Source organism: Anomaloglossus baeobatrachus, chromosome 7, assembly GCF_048569485.1.
Source record: "Anomaloglossus baeobatrachus isolate aAnoBae1 chromosome 7, aAnoBae1.hap1, whole genome shotgun sequence".
Classification (NCBI taxonomy): Eukaryota; Metazoa; Chordata; class Amphibia; order Anura; family Aromobatidae; genus Anomaloglossus; species Anomaloglossus baeobatrachus.
The window spans coordinates 147,103,971-147,124,401 of NC_134359.1; the positions used below are offsets into that span (position 1 = coordinate 147,103,971).

Below are 20,431 nucleotides of genomic sequence, written 5' to 3' on the forward strand. Positions count from 1 at the left end.
TCCCCCCAGGACTACTACTCCAACACAAGCACACTGCACAAAACATACCTCCCCCAAAACACACACACACCCACCCACACAAACCACGCAACACACACAGCACCACACACATACACAACGCTGCAGAAACACAGCGCTCCACAAACAACGCAACACAATGTAACACATAAATAACACCGCTCTCACACACCCCCTCACATCCAGACAACACCCAGAACATTTACAGCGCCCTACATAAACACTTGGCAACTACACACAACAACATATATATATATATATATATATATATTATATATATATAACAAAAATCATACATTACCTACACACTAAATTCTAAAATACCCGATGACTTAGAATCGGGCCACCTTCTAGTATGGAAGATAACTACTGTGTATACTAGGGGAAGTACATGTAGGAAACAGCTATAATTGCAACAACTTGGTATGCATAACGGTAATAGAATGGTAATAGAAAAGGTAAGTAAAACACAATTAGGAGGTAAGTAATTGCACTATACCAATACAATATCCAGCCCCACACACCACTCCAATGATCGTTTTACGATCGCTTCATCAGGGAGCGATGTGGGGGGAGGGGGGGGGCAATCATGATTTATATACCTAGCAAGCAGCTGAGACTAGAGAATGCCATAATACCGGGCGCTGCACGCCGCACCATCCCTTAACCGGAAGTGAGCCGGTGTGCAGCAAGAGCGACAATGTTGCTGTTGATCACGCCAATGCACCACCAGGTCAGTGAGAGGGCACGGCTCTTGCGCGCCGCAGAGTCAATGTTCTGCAATGTGAAGGAGGATAAAACCCATCTTGCTGTGGACAAAAGAATACAATAAGATGGCATACGGTAACACTGCGTGTGCGCATTAAGTATTGGAGCATCATCTGCAGGAACAACTACATTCAAGCAATTCAGGCGGCCATAGGCAGGCAGCCTATAAAGGCATGTAAAACAAACAAAGATCCCTTTGATTGCGCAATCCTAAACAACAACATGCCTATCACTCCAGATGACCATTATACTACTACGATAGTGAACATATAAAACGTACAGGAATATGAAAGACATATGTCAATCCCAACCTGCACAATAAATGCACATAACCAATTATACCAGGTTGTGTATGTTGCATTGATGATGAGAGTCATCACCAGCGCAACACACACAATCCTAAGTGTAAAGCCAAGCAGGCCAGCATCATATCCATTTTATACCATTAATGGTCCACATGCAATTTAGAATAAATACCCAGAATTCATACTAAGGTATTATCAGGGCGGCACGGTGGCTCAGTGGTTAGCACTGCAGCCTTGCAGCGCTGGGGTCCTGGGTTCAAATCTCACCAAGGACAACATCTGCAAGGAGTTTGTATGTTCTCCCTGTGTTTGCGTGGGTTTCCTCCGGGTACTCCAGTTTCCTCTCACACTCCAAAGACATACAAATAGGGAATTTATATTGTGAGCCCCAATGGGGACAGAGTTCCTGATGTATGTGAAGCGCTGCGGAATATGTTAGCGCTATATAAAAATAAAGATTTTTTTTTATTATCACAAGGACATCCCCACCGAGATCCATTAAAATAGTTGAAGGTGGAACATTCTCGAGAGTACCCAAATGCAAACTTACCTGTATCAATTAACAGGACCTAGATGATTATTGAAAGGGAATATGTCAGAGTATATTATGATTAAGATAGGGAACTGGGGACCCTTGACTAGAGTCCGCATCCCCCTGTGTCAATCACATATGTAAGGTATAATAATTATAGAAAACTGGAGACACCCCACTAGTCATTCAGACCATTCAGTTTCATGCTCCAACACACGAACACGAAACTGGCGTGTGGTCATGCCCACGTACAGTTTGTTGCAGGGACATTTAGCCAAATAAATGATGTGTGTAGTCCCACATAGCTTCTCAGAGCCAGATCAGACACCCCATACTTTGCACTGACGAGGGGCAAGCACCCCGAAACACCGTGTCTGCAAATTGGGATTCTGATCTGGCATATATATCCTAAGTCATATGCAAAGGATTGTTAAAAATACACTTGTGACTGTTAGGATAGCTACTTCTAATAGGTGGCGCTGCGCTAGAGTTTGTCTCCTTTCCTTGAGAGACAATGTGTGTAGTCCTGCAATTGATGTAATGAAGTATTTTGAATTTTCTAGTTTTCAAGGAGTTTGTAAATTTATCACTTTTCAATATGTACCTACATGCTGAACAATTGCCGCATTCTCATGAACCCCATTTAGGGTCTTTGGAATTAAAGATGAAATTAGATGCAATACCCACATGGCGGCGGCTATGCACCAACATATCATGGAAGATTTTGCTGCGTTATTTAATGACTGAGCGATTGCTTGAACTAAAATCGCTTGTTACAGATATGGTGAACCCTCAAGTAACATTAAATGAAGGTCAATGGACAAAGGTGACTGAATTGAAGGAATTGCTTAATCACCGATTTACCGTGACTAAAAAATTACAAGCTGAGGATTTAACTCCTGGCATTTTCATAAGGGAGTGGAAGAACTTGCTATTTTGCCTGTCCCAAAGAGGAGGTTTAATCGCAGATGGCATTTCTGCTTCAATGAATCTGAACTGAACTCCAAAACTGAGTTTCTTGCGTTTCCTCCCTCTACTAACCAACCTACACCCGTCATCTCAATTACCCTCGATGATTCCCAAGCAGCACGCTCGCTGTCTTGGGGTCACATTTGACTCAGAACTCTCCTTCATTTCCCATATTCAATCACTCACTCGCACATGTCAACTGCATCTCAAAAACATCTCCAGAATCCACCCATTTCTTACTTTCGAAACTGCAAAAACCCTTACCGTCGCTCTTATTCATTCCCGCCTGGATTACTGCAACTCTTTTTTGATTGGTCTCCCTCGGACCAAAACTCTCCCCTCTCCAATCCATCTTGAATGCAGAAGCCAGGGTCATATTCCTGTCCAGCCGTTTCACCGATGCCTCTACCTTGTGCCAGTCACTACACTGGCTACCTATCAGCTACAGAATACAATACAAACTCCTATCCTTCACCCACAAAGCTCTACACAGCTCTACACCACCATATAGCTCATCCCTCATCTCTGTCTATCATCCTACCCGCCCCCTTCATTCAGCAAATGATCTTAAACTAACATCCGCCATAATACGAAGCTCACACCTCCGTCTCCAAGACTTTTCTTGTGCCGCGCCAGTTTTCTGGAATGCACTACCCCAAAGAATGCGACTAATATCCAGCCCCCAAGTTTTTAAGCGTACATTAAAAACTCATCTCTTCAGACAAGCTTATCATAATAGCCTACTAACCTAACTCTCCCCTGTCCCACCTTCTATATGCTACTCGTAACCTTCTCTCTCCTATTGCTGTCCTCACATCCTACATACAACCAATAGCACGTAAGGGCACCCACAAGGTTACAGTCTAAAGACCAGATCATTTATCTTTATATGTAACCAATAAATTAGCATAACGATGGCCGTCCAGATCTACAAGTGTGCTTCACCTTTTGTGTCCCCCCATTTCCCCATAGATTGTAAGCTTTCGAGCAGGGCCCTCATTCCTACTGTAGCTGTTGAATTATGTACCGTTTTGTTTTTGTCTATACAACCCCCCACCGGATTGTTAAGTGCTGTGGAATATGTTGGCGCTATATAAATAAACTTTATTATTATTATTATTCAATGAAACGGAGAGAGTCACAGCTATTGGAAAATAAAATTCTTCTGGCAGCTGTTTATGTGGACCCAAGTCATCGTATACTGCTTGATGATCAACAGCTTACTAAAGGAAAAGAAACTCTGACTGAGGTAGCAGTTAAGATGAGCGGCTACAGGACTGCCAGGCGCAAGAGGACTTGGGGCCTGACAGTGCTACTGCTGCCATATCTTCATCCTCATCAGATGAGGAGTTTAACTTTGACAAGTATTTGGATGACATGGAGCAGGGAAAGCGTTGCCGCAAGGAAAAACATTTCACTCCGTCTTCTATAGCAGCAGATTGACCAGATTTCAGTAAAAATGTTCACTTGCTCTCAAAGAAATAGAAAAATTCAACCGTTCATCAAAACTGACTGTGCATGAGGCAATTCCTTCATACCTGAAAATTGTTAGAGATGTTGCCCATGTGGTTACGGCTTTGCCTCCAACCCAAGTTACTGTAGAGAGATTATTCTCTAGCCTTAAAATTATTAGGTCCGATTTGAGGTCATCTGCGAAGGAGGATCTGATGGAGGCAATTATATTTCTTAGAACAAATTCATGGACTGCACAAATGTTATTTAGTATGTTTTTGTTGAAAACTGTTTTTGCCACTTGCATAGTGTATTACATAGTGTTAAGGCTACTTTACACACTGCGATATCGGTCCCGATATCGCTAGTGTGGGTACCCGCCCCCATCTGTTGCGCGACACGGGCATATCGCTGCCCGTGCCGCACAACATCGCCCACAGCCGTCACACATACTTACCTGTCCGGCGACGTCGCTGTGACCGGCGAACCACCTCCTTTCTAAGGGGGCGGTCCGTGCGGCGTCACAGCGACGTCACTGAAACGTCACTGAACCGCCGCCCAATAGCAGCGGAGGGGCGGAGATGAGCGGGACGTAACATCCTGCCCACCTCCTTCCTTCCGCATAGCGGTCGGGAGGCTGGTAGGGAGAGCTTCCTCGCTCCTGCGGCGTCACACGCAGCGATGTGTGCTGCCGCAGGAGCGACGAACAACCTCGTTACTGCTGCAGTAACGATAATTGGGAATGGACCCCCGTGTCGCCGATTAGCGATTTTGCATGGTTTTGCAACGATGCAAAATCGCTTATCGATGTCACACGCAACGGCATCGCTAATGCGGCCGGATGTGCGTCACAAATTCCGTGACCCCAACGACTCCGCATTAGCGATGTCGTAGCGTGTAAAGCCCGCTTTATATATAACACTATGTAAGTGGCAAAAAACAGTTTTCAACAAAAACATACTAAATAATAACATTTAGTATAATGCTTATATTTAAGTGAAAAATGTATTGTAGTACAATGTGAACATCAGACATTTAATCATTTTTATGATACAATAATCAAGATATTTAGAAAGAACATAAAATATATTTGGAATACAACTTTAGAACACAAATAACTAATAAATTGTAAATATGTAATAGAATATGTAAATAAATATATATATATATATATATATATATATATATATATATATATATACACACACACACACACATGATATATATGTAATCTACTGTATATTACATATTGTATTACATATTTATAATTTATTACAGTTTTTTGTATTCTAAAGTTGTATTTAAAAAAGTATATTTTATGTTCTATCCAAATATCTTGATTATTGTATCATAAAAATTATTAAATGTCTCATGTTCACATACACATATTCATGTACTACAATAAATTTTTCACTTAACTATAAGCAATATATGTAGGAGTCGGAGTCGTGGAGTCGGTGCAAGGAAATTGAGGAGTCGGAGTCGAAGGTTTGGCTTCTCTATTGCGCCTTACTTTTTCCCCAATAAGGTAGTGTGGGGGAATGGGGACCAGTGCAAATGAATGGGAAGACAGACGATCTGTGAAATACCAAAGAGCTGGAGGGAAGCTACGACTTTCACAGCTATGGCTAAGTTCACACATCCTGTGTTTTCAATCCGTCAGGTCCGTCAGCAACGGATCAGTCATTTTCAAGATGTCAACTGATGCAACTGATGTGTTTTTCACAGGATTCCTTTCACAGGAATCCTGTGAAAAAACGGATCAGTTGCGTCCGTTACATCCGCTGTGCGTCCGTTTTTTGACGGATCAGTCATGATCCGTCTGTGTTTGGGACAGCCCAGTGGGCGTGCCAAGCATGCTGGGCATGCTCAGTAGAGCATGACGGAATCCTGCGCTGGATTCCGTTGTAAGACGGATTACGACGGAATCCAGCACCATAGACATGCATTACAAGCTTGACGGATGGCGACGGATTCCTGCGCGGCGCGTTAATTTTGACGGCCCGAAAAACGTTACATTCTGCGTTGCTCCCCGCTCGGCGGTCAGTCAAAAACGACGGACCGCGACGCAGCGGATGCAACGCAGGGTCATCAGTCGCAATCCGTCGCTAATAGAAGTCTATGGGGAAATACAGGATTCCTGCAAAATATTTTGCAGGTTACCGTAATTCCCCAAGGCGACGGATTGTGACTGATGCAAAACACAGGATGTGTGAACTTAGCCTAAGAAACAGACTTCAATTTACAAGGTACTCACCCAGGCAGAGCCCAAAGAAGTGACATTACACACCCTCACCTTACAAGCCATGTGCCCTACCTGTGACTTAACAGAAGGAGGCATCATCTGTGGCCCGGCTTGTATTAAAAGCCAATAGTAAGCCACGTCCTCTTATGTGACACAAGGTCTCAGAAACGGGGGAGGAATTCAGCAGCTGCATCAGTCAGAGGGAATAGTCCTGAATAGCAGGTGACAATTGCAGAACTATGGATGTGAGCCTGTACACTTTCTGAAGACCTTTTTTTTTTTATCTCCCAGAGTACCCACAGAAAGAAAACCTGTTATCATGATTATGTATGTTACTAGAAGGTGGCCCGATTATAACGTATCGGGTAGTCTAGAACAGAGGTTCCCAACTCCAGTCCTCAAGGCACACCAACAGTGCATGTTTTCAGGATTTCTTTAGCATTGCATGGGTGTTGGATTCAGCACCTTTGCAGGTGATTAAATTATCACCTGTGCAATACTAAGGAAATCCTGAAAACATGCACTGTTGGTGTGCCTTGAGGACTGGAGTTGGGAACCTCTGGTCTAGAATGTGTATGTAGGTTAGCAGATTGAATAATAAGGTAATGAATGGACTGGATGGGTTAGGTTTAATTTAGTATTCTTATAATTGTTTATTGGTTTGAAAATTACAAACAGAAGGAACAGTTTTAATAGATGAGTCTAATGTTTAATGATGTCCATGGCTTGTAATTAAAGAAGGCCGTGAACAGTGTAAAGTTAAGTAAAAATATGCTGATACTGTGATGTGGCCCAATGCTGGTATGTGTCCCCATCGTAGTGCAACTACCATCCTGACATGTGCCCCCATCCTGCGATGTAATGTGTGTGGGGGTCAGAGTGCGGGGTGGGTGGAGCCGAGAGGGGCCATGGCGCTGAGGACGTCCGTGCCGGGGACAGGTAACTGTCTGTGTGTGTGTGTGTGTGTGTGTGTGTGTGTGTGTGTGTGTGTGTGTGTGTGTGTGTGTGTGTGTGTGTGTGTGTTCGAGCGCTTTCACACTTGCGTTCAGCACAATCCGCCTCTATGGAGAATAGCGCAGTCCGTTAACGCACAGTGCTGCACAGCTGTCACACTGCTCTGGCGGCTTCTCCTGCTTTTGAAAATGCCGGCCGCTCATTATTCAATCTCGTATTCCCTGCTTCCCCCGCCCACCGGCACCTATGATTGGTTGCCGTCAGACACGCCCCCACGCTGAGTGACAACTGTCTCACTGCAACCAATCACAGCCACCGGTGAGCGGGTCTATATCGTGCGGTACAATAAATAAATAATTAAAAAAAAACAAACACTGCGGTCCCCCCCAATTTTGAAACCAGCCAAGATAAAGCCACATGGCTGAAGGCTGGCATTGTCAGGATGGGGAGTGCCACGTTATGGGGAGCCCACCACCATAACAATATCAGCCAGCAGCTGCCCGGAATTGCCGCATCCATTAGATGCGACAGTCCCGTGACTCTACCCGGCTCATCCCAAATTGCCCTGGTGCCGTGGCAATCGGGGTAATATGGAGTTAAATGGCAGCTTAAAGCTGCCACTAAGTCCTAGTTTAATTATGGCAGGCGTCTCCCCGAGATACCTTCCATGATTAACACACAACGAAAAATCCTTTATTTGGAATAAAATAAAATAAAAAACCCTCATTTACTACTTTATTAATCCCCAAACACCCATCCAGGTCCGACGTAATCCACACAACGCTTTCAGCTCTGCTACATGAAGCTGACAGTGAGCACCGTAAAACACGACCGCTCTGTGTCAGCTCCACGTAGGAACTGAAGTGAGCCGCGCTGTCACTGAAGACTTCACTCAGGTAGTGCCGGTATACGCGGGGATGATGATGAGTGCGGTAGTGCCGGGGTGTGTGCGATGATGATGATGGGCGCGGTAGTGCTTGTGTGTGCAAGGATGATGATGAGTGTGGTAGTGCCAGGGTGGGTGCGGGGATAATGATGAGTGCGGTAGTGCCGGGGTGTGTGCGGTGATGATGAGGAGTGCGGTAGTGCCGGGGTGTGTGCGGTGATGATGATGGGTGCGGCAGTGCCTGCATGTGTGCGGGGGTGATGATGGGAGCGGTAGTGCCTGTGAGTGTGGGGATGATGGGTGCAGTAGTGCCGGGGTGTGTGCAGTGATGATGATGGGAGCAGTAGTGCCTGCGTGTGTGCGGGAATGATGGGAGCGGTAGTGCCTGCGTGTGTGCGGGGATGATGGGTGCAGTAGTGCCGGGGTGTGTGTTCAGGGTATACATGCGGAGGGCGGAGGAAGCCGAGCGGGGCCATGGTGCTGAGGACGTCAGTGCCGGGGACAGGTGACTATTCGTGTCTGTTTCTGTGTGTGTGTGTGTGTGTGTGTGTGTGTGTGTGTGTGTGTGTGTGTGTGTTCGTTCAGTGTATACATGTGGAGGGCGGAGGGCGGGGGAGGGGGGTGGAGCCGAGTTACGCTGGTAACCATAGTACACAATCGGGTAACTATGCAAAGCGCTTTGCTTAGTTACCCGATGTGTACCATGGTTACCAGCGTATGCCGGCTCCCGGTACGATCCCAGCAACACAAGGGTATGTCTCGGCTGGGTTCCCGTCACTGTAATGACGTCATTTTGGAGCAAGACAGACAGACAGAATAAGGCAATTATATATATAGATAAGTAAAGGCATGGTCATAATAGTGCTGTCATACTAAGTCAGACTGTTTCAGTGAAGAAATATGCATGGTGGTTGTTCTTTAATCGGCATTTGAAGTTTGGATGCAGTAAGCTTTCGGTGCATTGGGGCAGGACTGTGCGCAGGGTCTGTCTGGGACCCTCTATCTACCTATGATGTCTCTCTTTTTCCTGTTAAAGAGTTCATGCGGGCAATCAAGCTACAGGAGGCGCTTGTGCAGATTCATCTCCCGACAGCCTTCAGTAAAATGGCATGTGCCGATTGAGACTTTGTGCTTGTCATTGTGCTGAGATCTAAATCTGCACATACACTGCCACTGGAACAATTTTTTCTTGTATACTGCCAAGAGACCAATCTGTGCCAGCGCCGCCCGTGGCAAGAGCTACACAAACAAGATACAGATACCAGAGGCAGGCAGAGGGGCTAGGGCAAAGCCGAAGACCCTACACACAGCATTGCCCAGATGCACTGACAGCTTGTTACACTCAAACTTCAAATGCTGATTAAAGAACAACCATCTTGCGGATTTCTTCATTGAAGGAATCTATTGAATCTGTATAAGCGCCCCATTATAGTCATACCTTTACTTTACTTGTGATGACAGGTTCTCTAAGATGACATCAAACTTCCTTGGCTACTGATGTGCCGCCCTGTAAGGATCTGAGAGATGTTTTTGGCAGGGAAAGGGATCAACGCACATCACAAATATACAATGGTGCTAGCTGTTAAGGAACGGACCTGCTTACTGTACCATAGTTTCACACTGCAGAGTTCTTAAGTAGTTAGCCATGTTATTAAAATTTTGATAAACGTGTTGGGAACACAACATTGTGGCACTTGCAAATACAAAAGGTCGTAGCGGTTCGTCCCCGATACTTGTTAGTGCAGCTCCCCTCACTCCCTGACCAGCAATGTTGGTGCCCCCTTGTGAACATGATTGTGCGGTTCTGATGAGCATTTCATGTTTGTATCCCAATGAAGGGGCATTGAGGGCTTATCGGTGCATCTGGAAGATGTAGTCCAAGTACAGATAGTAGACACTTCCCCAGTCCATGTCCAGCCTGATTACAATATGGCTGCTGTGCTAGATTTCTCTTGAGATTGGAGTTCTAAAAAAAAAAAAAGTACTGTATTCTATTTATTGAAGATCAAGATCCAAACCAACCGTACCGCGACCTCCTGCCCATAGCACCGTGATATCCACACTGTTGTGATTCAGCTGAGATTTTTTGCCTGGGGCATTGGACACATTAATCTAGACATAACCTACACAAAGAACCACAGCTTTAAGCGGTCATTCAAGAAAAAAATGTAGAAAATCAGATTGCACTCACCATCCGTAAACACATCTTTATTCAAAGAACATTAAAACTCCAGGCAGGACTGCATGGCGAGGAGGCAGAGCGCACAGACAACAGCAGTTTCGCGTGCTCCACACACTTCTTCAGGAGAGACCTGTAGAAGTGTGTGGAGCACATTAAGCGGCTGTTCTGTGTGAGCCCTGCCTCCTTGCTATGCAGGCCTCCCTGGAGTTTTAATGTACTCTGAATAAAGTGTTTATGGATGGTGAGTGCAATCTGATTTTCTACATTTTATCTTGATTGTCACAGGACTTTTTTTTCCACGTGTTTTGCACCACATCCTCTTTTTCCGTTACCATTCGGGGGGTTTTCTGTGATACTAAGTGCTTGGTGGTTCCAGCATTTTCTCTTTGTTAGTTTGGGACATAAGCAGTCATTAAGGTTGGATCTATACATGGCCATAGTGACATGACGCACATGGTGACATCTCTAGACAACTAATAAATCAGGTCAATGAGACATATTGGGACAGTACCATAAGTACAAGGAAGCGTGAGACATACGGTAGATAAGGCTTGGTGCTTGCCAGAAATCTGTACTTGGCCTCGCTCACACGAGCGTATGAAGCAGATAATCTAACATTGCACTTGGCCCAATGTTAGTCAATGCGAGCAGATTTGCAAGTATTTCCTCAGCTCTCATAAAAAAAAAAAAAAAAAAAATTGCAGCATGCTGCGTTTGGCAGTGTATGGCCGGGGCCACACGGGGACTAATGCGATCCTCGCATTACACTGGGCTCATGCTGGCAGCAGAGCAGGAGCCGAGTATCATGCGAGTGTCACTGCGACTGAGGTCCAGTCATGCGATCGGACCACAGCTGCGGGGGGCGGGCCGACACTGAGGCGGGGCGGGCCAGTGCTGAAAAGGGGCGGGCCTGCACGGACAAGGGGAATGAGGGATCTCCCTCTCTCCTCTGTTGCCGACTATTGCCATTCTCGCACTGCACTCGCAGTACACCGCTGTACCACGAGTGCAGTGCGATCTTTCTCTCGCCCCATAGACTTGAATTGGTGTGAGAGAAAGAGTCTCGCATTACAATAGCAGCATGCTGCAATTGTTTTATCGCACTACACTCGGTCCGATTTTCATGCCGTGTCTTAGGCCTATATCGGATCATATGCATCCATACAAGTCTATGTGTGAACCAGTGGAGGGCACTGATGACATCCGAGTGTGGTGCAATATACACAGACAGACAATGGAGAAGATGGAGAGATTAATCTATGTGAAAATTGGAGCACCGCAGAATGACGCCCGGCATCCCGCTGCCTGCCAACGACGCCTGGCATCCCGCTGCCAGCCAACGACGCCCGGCTCACTCTCGCAGCAGAGCCTGTGCTGACTGTCTTTAGCAGATCACGTCCGATGCCATTCGCTCCTCTGACGCCGGCTTAGTATCTGCCGTAAATACTGTTGTTTCCCCAAATTTGGGTTTGGTTATTTTTAGCTCCAGCGCATACAGGTCCCTATTTCAGGAAGTGACGGCTGTTCTTCAGTCCTCCTCAGACGTTGCTGCAGGGTAATCTGGATGTTTTGAGCTTGTAGTATTGGTAATTGTGGAGATCTGGAGAGGCGGATGCAGGTGAAGTCTTCACATGCACAATATTTCTTAAGAGAGTTTGGAGTTTACAATGAACTTGGCATCATTCAAAAGGAGGCCAGAACCCAAGATATCTTGCCCACCCATCTCACACGAGCTGTGCCTCACCGGACAGCAGGACCAGCACTCACCCAGCTTTTCCAGTAACGACTACTACCAAACTGGTGGACCGGAATAAAAAATGGAGCATGTAGCGATCTCGAAACCCGTGTAACAACTGCCTAGCAGACCGGTCCCATGGCCAGCTTCCCTTTGGGATTTCACGGCTACACTGGAGAGAAAAAACAAGGTGTATTTTCCAGGGCTGTGGAGTCGGAGTCGGAGTCGTGGAGTCGGAGTCGGAGTCGGAGCTCATTTTGGTGGAGTCGGAGTCGGAGTCGGTATAAAATGCACCGACTCCGACTCCTAAAATATATAATAAATTGGGGACAGGAGTGCAATGCAGAATGTGCTGAATATTTTACTAAATAACAACATTTAGTATAATGCTTATATTTAAGTGAAAAATGTATTGTAGTACAATGTGAACATCAGACATTTAATTGTTTTTATGATACAATAATCAAGATATTTGGATAGAACATAAAATATTTATTGGAATACAACTTTAGAACACAAAAAAACTAATAAATTGTAAATATGTAATATATATAATATATATATATATACAGTGTATATACACACACACAAGATATATATGTAATCTACTGTATATTACATAGTGTATTACATATTTACAATTTATTACAGTTTTTTGTGTTCTAAAGTTGTATTCCAATAAATATATTTTATGTTCTATCCAAATATCTTGATTATTGTATCATAAAAATTATTAAATGTCTGATGTTCACATACACATATTCATGTACTACAATAAATTTTTCACCTAACTATAAGCAATATATGTAGGAGTCGGAGTCGGAGTCGGAGTCGGAGTCGGAGCCGGAGTCGGTGCAAGAGAATTTGAGGAGTCGGAGTCGGAGTCGAAGGTTTGGCTTACCGACTCCACAGCCCTGGTATTTTCCTCGGTGGGACTACTCATCACCTCAGGACCCCCCTGGAGGAACCACATGAGCCCAAATGTCCCTACAACCAGAGGTGGATTATAATGAGAGCAATCTGGGCTACCGCCCGGGGCCCGATGCTCCAGGTAGCCCAAGCTCTGAAAAGTAAAATTGCCCCCATTATAATCCGCATGAAACATTTAAAAGCTGCTGGGTCATCCGCCCGCCCTGCAGCACATCGGCAGGACGGGGGCCACCGTCAGGGCATTACACAGTGACTCCTGTTAGGGGCCCCCTGAGCAGAAGCCAGGAGGGGGTGGGGCCGCTGACAGCCTGGGCCCCTCCCCTTTCATTCCTCTGCTCACCGAGCACCAGGGGTCGCGGCTGCCATCAGGGCAGTGAGGGGCCCGGGTTGCTCATAGAGAGCTGCCCTCTCTCTTCCTGCACTGAGTTATGTGATGATCGGTGCAGGACAGGAAATGTACTGGAGCGGAAAGGAGACTGAGGTGAAGGACCTTGCCTGATCACCTGACTGCTGAACTGACAGGTCCTGTAGCTGCTGCAGCCTCCGTGCAGCTCCCAGTGGCTGTTCCTGTGCTCTGCACCGATTAGGACCAGCAAGAAGGGGTAATGTATAATGTGTAAGTAAATGTGCCTGTTGTAGGGCTGTGTGTGTAGTCTGTCTGTCTGTCTCTTTCCCTGGCTGGCAGTCAATCTGTCTGTCTGTCTCTTTCCCTGGCTTTCAAGAGATATATAGAAGGGGTTAAAGCCGCGCATCAGCCAAATATGAAACTGTAGAAGCGTTGATGAAGGATAATATTCTTTTTATTTCATCGGTCTACGCGTTTCAAGGTCAAAGACCTCTTCCTCATGACCAGTACATCAACAAATGGCCTTTTGTTGATGTACTGGTCCTGAGGAAGAGGTCTTTGACCTTGAAACGCGTAGACCGATGAAATAAAAAGATTATCCTTCATCAACGCTTCTACAGTTTCATATTTGGCTGATGCGCGGCTTTAACGCCTTCTATATATCTCTTGAATGCTCTTCCACGTGGGGCTGCAGCAGACGCCAGGATCTCATGCGTATCAGTAGTTGTGACTTTCACAACTATACTAGGTGAGTGTATATTCTCTATATATACCACACTGTCCATTTGGTGTTACACTATTAGCGCTTCTTATTTTTAGATCTTTCCCTGGCTGGCAGTCAGTCTGTCTGTCTGTCTCTTTCCCTGGCTGGCAGTCAGTCTGTCTGTCTGTCTGTCTCTTTCCCTGGCTGGCAGTCAGTCTGTCTGTCTGTCTCTTTCCCTGGCTGGCAGTCAGTCTGTCTGTCTGTCTCTTTCCCTGGCTGGCAGTCAGTCTGTCTGTCTGTCTCTTTCCCTGGCTGGCAGTCTGTCTGTCTCTTTCCCTGGTTGGCAGTCTCTTGTCTGTCTCTTTCTGTGGCTGACAGTCTCTTGTCTGTCCGTCTCTCCACCGATATCATATTACCTCACACATAAGTTTATTACACCAACAATGTCCTCTGTTGCCTATAGCAACCAATCAGAGCTCATATTAATGACCTGTAGCTTCCAGGTCCATTGACTGTAATGTAAGGAGGTTTGTTGGCAAATAAGTAAAGCGCGGGGTTAAATTTTACCCTCAAAACATAGTCTATGACGTTCTCTAAGTCAAATGGGGTTTCTTTGCAAAATATCGTGATTGTAAATGTGACGGATTCCTATAGCGGACATACAAACAAACACGCACACACACATACATACATACATAAAAACACACATATATACTCATACACTCAGCTTTATATATTAGATATACGCATATGGCTGACGATTCTGTCTGGAGCTCATCATTTTGATGACCTAAGAAACTGTGCATGCAGCTTTTTTTCAGGCTGTCAAAATGACGACTAGCTGTTAATGTTTGATTGGTGAGGACTGTTTGCAGAATTGGAGATTTTCCAAGAGTGATGGTGGGACTGTGGAAGGTTCGAGGTAAGTATGCAAAGGAGGATCTCAGCTCACCCGGTAAATGCATCACCGGGGTCCTTTCTCTGGGGGACGGTGCAGGGAGGTCAGCTCTATGTTCAAAGAGGCAAAGTCTGGCAATAGAAAAAAGTTGTTTCCAGCATCACATCCAAGATATAAGGTTAAAAACCAAATTTATTCCATAACTTACTCGTAAATCTAGTAGGATATGTCTAAGACTAAGAACCTCTATTAGGTGTGAAACGCGTAAGACATTGTTTCATACTTCGTGAACGTCCATCCAACCTAGTTTTGGTTTTCACCTAATAGCATAAAATTAGTTTTTAACCTTATTTCTTGGATGCTGGAAACAACTTTTTTCTATTGCCGTTGGGTCGAGGGGTAGAGGCGGAGCTGTGGTGGAGGCAGAATCTGAAGGGAGCTCAAAACTTTTGGCAGTATGGGGCCCTGAAATTCCTGGTGGCAAGGTGGCAGCCCTGGGCAGGACATACCAGCAACATACAGGGTGCGGTGCGGCTGAGGGAGTCCTGTCCTCCTAAGAGAAGTGTCTTCTGTAATGGTGACGGCAGATGGCGTTGTTGCAGGATATGCTGGAGTCCAGCAGCCTGAAGAATGGAGACGGACCGGTGACTTGTGCTTTGGAGGTGCCTGCCGACCTGTTCACTAGCAGCAGTCAAAGGCGGCACACTATGTGAAAGCGGGGGATTGTAATGTTCTATAAGGTGGGGACGAAGGGGTCTTCTATCAGAGTGTTCTTGGGTATCTGATCTATAAACCTAAGAGTTTTGATCACTACTCAAAAAAGAGAGCTAATGTGATCACACAACCTCATGTAGTTCACAGTGAACCATACAACCTACAAAGAACTACAATGCTTTTACATAGAAAATATCTTTATTGAGAAAATATGTATATAAAACAAGATAAAAATGCACAGCAATACAATGACATGAGGATAGGAGACAGCTTTTTCGCTGATTGAAATCACATGGTGGCCAGCAATAATAAATGTATGTCTCCTAGTCAGATGAAATGTAAACAAAATCCCCTCTGAAAATTACTTTCAGGAATTTATTTCAAAAGTTCAACCGACTGAATAAAGTTGAATGCTTTGGCCAAACATACAATGGAAAAGTCTCAAAAGCTGAACCCAAAGTCTGTACACCCTGTACAGCAAATGGATGGCAAGAAAAAATCAGGACAGTATGTCTATAGCAAGAGTGACAGATGTGACACTGCACGGACTGTAAAAATGCATGAACATTTAGTAGTGTGATGGGGAATGTCAGGAATCAAAGCCATTTATAAATAGGTAATGCCATAACCAAATGAATGGAATATGGAGTAGTAATAAGGAATAAGAGTCCTGCCATGCCGCAACACACAAAGTAGATAATCACAAGCAAGTGTACAAAAACATCTAGAGTAATCACATACTGTATCTTACCATGGGACACCCTGACGCGTTTCGCCAATGCTTTATCCAAGGGCGCTTAGATAAAGCATTGGCGAAACGCGTCAGGGAGGTGGGAGATTTTTTCTTGCCATCCATTTGCTGTACAGGGTGTACAGACTTTGGGTTCAGCTTTTGAGACTTTTCCATTGTATGTTTGGCCAAAGCATTCAATTTTATTCAGTCGGATGTATATATTGGGAATGGAGGATTGAAACTCCATAGGCGAAACGCCCCAGCACACTGTACCCCACTGGCCCTCCCTCCATCGTCGATATTTCCAATGTATGACTCCACAGTCTGTGTGTGCCCCTCCATGAGGATATTCTACATGTATCATGATGTATATAGTTGATATAATGGAGAGGCACACACAGTGTACAGGCCGGGGACATCGGTCCACACAAATCCCATACCCCATTTATATTTTCACTACTACAATAAGGCCATGTTCACATTCAGTATTTAGTGATTTTTTTTTTTTTACCTCAGTATTTTTTTACAAATATGGAGGTAAAAAAGTCACCAAATGTTGAATGTGCACACGTGGCCTTACAAATACTGGAGGTAGAAAAACTCACCAAATACTCAATGTGTACATATGACCCAAGGCCTTATGCACACGTTCAGTATTAGAGCTTTTGTTACCTTAGTACTTGTTAAGCAGAGGCGTGTCTGGGGGGGGCTGGCGGGGCACCTGCCCCGGGCGAAGTTTCAGTGGGGGCGCTATCATGCCGACTGATGCAGCACTAAGTTTCCCCGGTGGCCAGGGCCAGCATCAGCGCTTGGCTGTCAGCAAGGGCGGTGATGTATGCTGCTGTGGGCGGAGCTAGCACGCACTGTGCTCCCCGTCCAACAGATGAAGGTAGATGCTAGAATGTACGGGCTCCTTCCAGGTATGACTTAATTTGTAATGAAGCTTGTTACGCCCACTAACATGGAAGGAGCCCATACATTCTAGGCTCAACCCACAGAGGAGCCGAAGCATCAACATACCACCGAGCTGTATGTCATCCTCCCCACCCCAGTGCTGTATACTCGAAGTACTATTTGTCCCACGCACCCCAGAGCTGTATACCCCCAGTACTATTTGCCCCACACACCCCAGAGCTGTATACGCCGAGTACTATTTGCCCCACGCACCCCAGAGCTGTATACCCCGAGAACTATTTGCCCCATGCACCCCAGAGCTGTATACCCCGAGAACTATTTGCCCCATGCACCCTAGAGCTGTATACCCCCAGTACTATTTACCCCACACACCCAAGAGCTGTATACCCCAGTACTATCTGTCCCACATACCTCAGTGCTGTATACACCCAGTACTATCTGTCCCACCTCAGTGCTGTATACACCTAGTAATACCCCACGCACCCCAGAGCTGTATACCCCCAATACTATCTGTACCATGTACCTCAGTGCTGTATACCCCCAGTACTATCTTTCCCACATACCGCAGTGCTGTATACCCCCAGTACTGTCTGTCCCACGCACCCCATAGCTGTATACCCCCAATACTATCTGTCCCATGCACTCCAGTGCTGTATACCCCCAATACTATCTGTCCCACGCACCTCAGTGCTGTATACAGGGCTGTGGAGTTGGAGTCGGAGCTCATTTTGGTGGAGTCGGAGTCGGTATAAAATGCACCGACTTCGACTCCTAAAATATATAATAAATTGGGGACAGTAGTGCAATGCAGAATGTGCTGAATATTTTTTTATAGGAATTTGGGAAACTTATGAAATGTCCTATAAATGGCTGTTCTATTCCTGATCTAAGGCTACATTCACACAGAGTTTTTGCTACGTTTTTTGAGGATATGTTTGTCAGCTGCAAAAGCAGATCAGCTTTTTAAAAAACTGCATCACCTGAAAGGTTTTTGAGCTCATAAATAATGCTTTCAATAGCAAAAGCAGATTAGAAAAATGCCACAAACTGACATGCCAATTCTTTGTGAGGATCCTCACAAAACGATGTGTCTGAATGTCCCATCTTGAAACCCATTGCCTTTGCTGGGATGCCCAGAGTCACTGCATTTCACTGAATTATTTTGCCATCAATGCTCGATATGTATGTGACAAGAAAGAAATTGTTACCAAGACACTGGCAGTAAAAGATACTAAAGCTCATCACTCCGGCTAGTTTCTCCAGACCTAAAAGGCTGCTTTACACGTGTCAATTTCACATACGATATCGTATGCGATGTGACACACCCCCATCGTATGTGCGGCACGTTCAATTTGTTGCCCGTGTCGCACAAACGATTAAATCCTGTCACATGCACTTACCTTCCATACGACCTCGATGTGGGCGGCGAACATCCACTTCCTGGAGTGGGAGGGACGTTCGGCATCACAGCGACATCACACGACAGCCGGCCAATAGAAGCGGAGGGGCGGAGATGAGCGGGATGTAAACATCCCGCCCACCTCCTTCCTTCTGCATTTCCGGCGGGAGCCGCGGGACACATGTAAGCTGAGTTCATCTTTCCTGGGGTGTCACACACAGCGATGTGTGCTACCTCGGAAACATTGAACAACCGGACGTTCCATTTTTAGAAATTGAATGAAATGTATGCGATCAACGTTTTTACGTACAATCGCAATCGCACGTAGGTTTCACACGCTGCAATATCACTAACGATGCCGGATGTGCGTCACTTACGACATGACCCTGCCGACACATCGTTAGATATATTGTAGAGTGTAAAGCCCGCTTTAGTGGAAAAAGTTCTGCAAGATTACGAACTCAAAAAAGAACAGGTTCTTGCTATTGTAACGGAAAATGCTTCAAACTTGAGAAGTACAATTACACTGATGAATGAGAGTAATGAACAACAGCTAGAAGAAAATGTAGGATTCAGTATGTTAGAGATGGAAGGCCACAGGGCTGTTCATGTAACTGAGGAACAAACAGATATTATAACAGAAGAACAGGAAAATGATACTTTAGAATTAGATGATCTTGTTGAAGCTGCTTCAAAACACTTTCATATTCATCACATGCGCTGTGTTGTGCGCTGTGATAGTCTGCAAGAGGGACCCCGGTTTCACACATCTGGCTTTTTGCCGGTTTGGCGGATGCGGCGCACTCAAGTACAGTGTATACAGTACAGTGGCAGCGCGACAAACGCCGGTCACATGCTGTCATGTGACCGGAGCATGTGACCCGGAAGTTGCGGTGCTGCCACTGTACTGTATCGTACTGTACTGGCGTGCGCCACATCCGCCAAACCGGCGAAAAGCCGGATGTGTGAAACTGGGCGGACATGCTGGAAATCTAATTGGAAAAGTGAGGAAGTTGGTTATTGCCGCGAGAACCCCTAAAATTGATTCCATCTTGAAGAGACGTGCTGGGAAAGGGGCAATTGTTGATCAAGCCACTCGGTGAGGCAGCACTTATTTGATGACTGAGTGATTGCTTGAACTAAAATCGTTTCTTATAGATATGGTGAACCCTCAAGTAACATTAAATGAAGGTCAATGGACAAAGGTGACTGAATTGAATGAATTGCTTAATCACAAATTTACCGTGACTAAAAAATTACAAGCTGAGGATTTAACTCCTGGTATTTTCAGAAGGGAGTAGAACAACTTGCCATTTTGCCTGTCCCAAAGAGGAGGTTTAATCGCAAATGGCATTTCTGCTTCAATGAAACGGAGAGAGTCACAGCTATTGAAAAATAAAATTCTTCTGGCAGCTGTTTATGTGGACCCAAGTCATCGTATACTGCTTGGTGATCAACAGCTTACTAAAGGAAAAGAAACTGACTGAGGTAGCAGTTAGGATGAGCGGCTACAGGACTGCCAGGCGAAAGACTTGGGGCCTGACAGTACTACTCCTTCCATAACTTCATCCTCATCAGATGAGGAGTTTAAGGCTGCTTTCACACATCCGGTAGGGGCAGAGCCGGCCAGTCCGGCTCTAAAACCTATGCAACGAATGCGGCAAAAACGCATCCTTTGCATAAGTTTTTTAAATGCAGCCCGTCCAGGTTTTGCAGCTTGCGGCAGGCTACTGAGCATGCGCAGTGA

General features: G+C 45.5%; 1 protein-coding gene across 10 annotated transcripts in view; it reads right to left on the reverse strand.

Moving 5' to 3' along the window:
• Nucleotides 1-20,431, reverse strand: part of OSGEPL1 (O-sialoglycoprotein endopeptidase like 1) — a 1,349,050-nt gene that overhangs the window by 712,293 nt on the left and 616,326 nt on the right. The window lies entirely within an intron of this gene.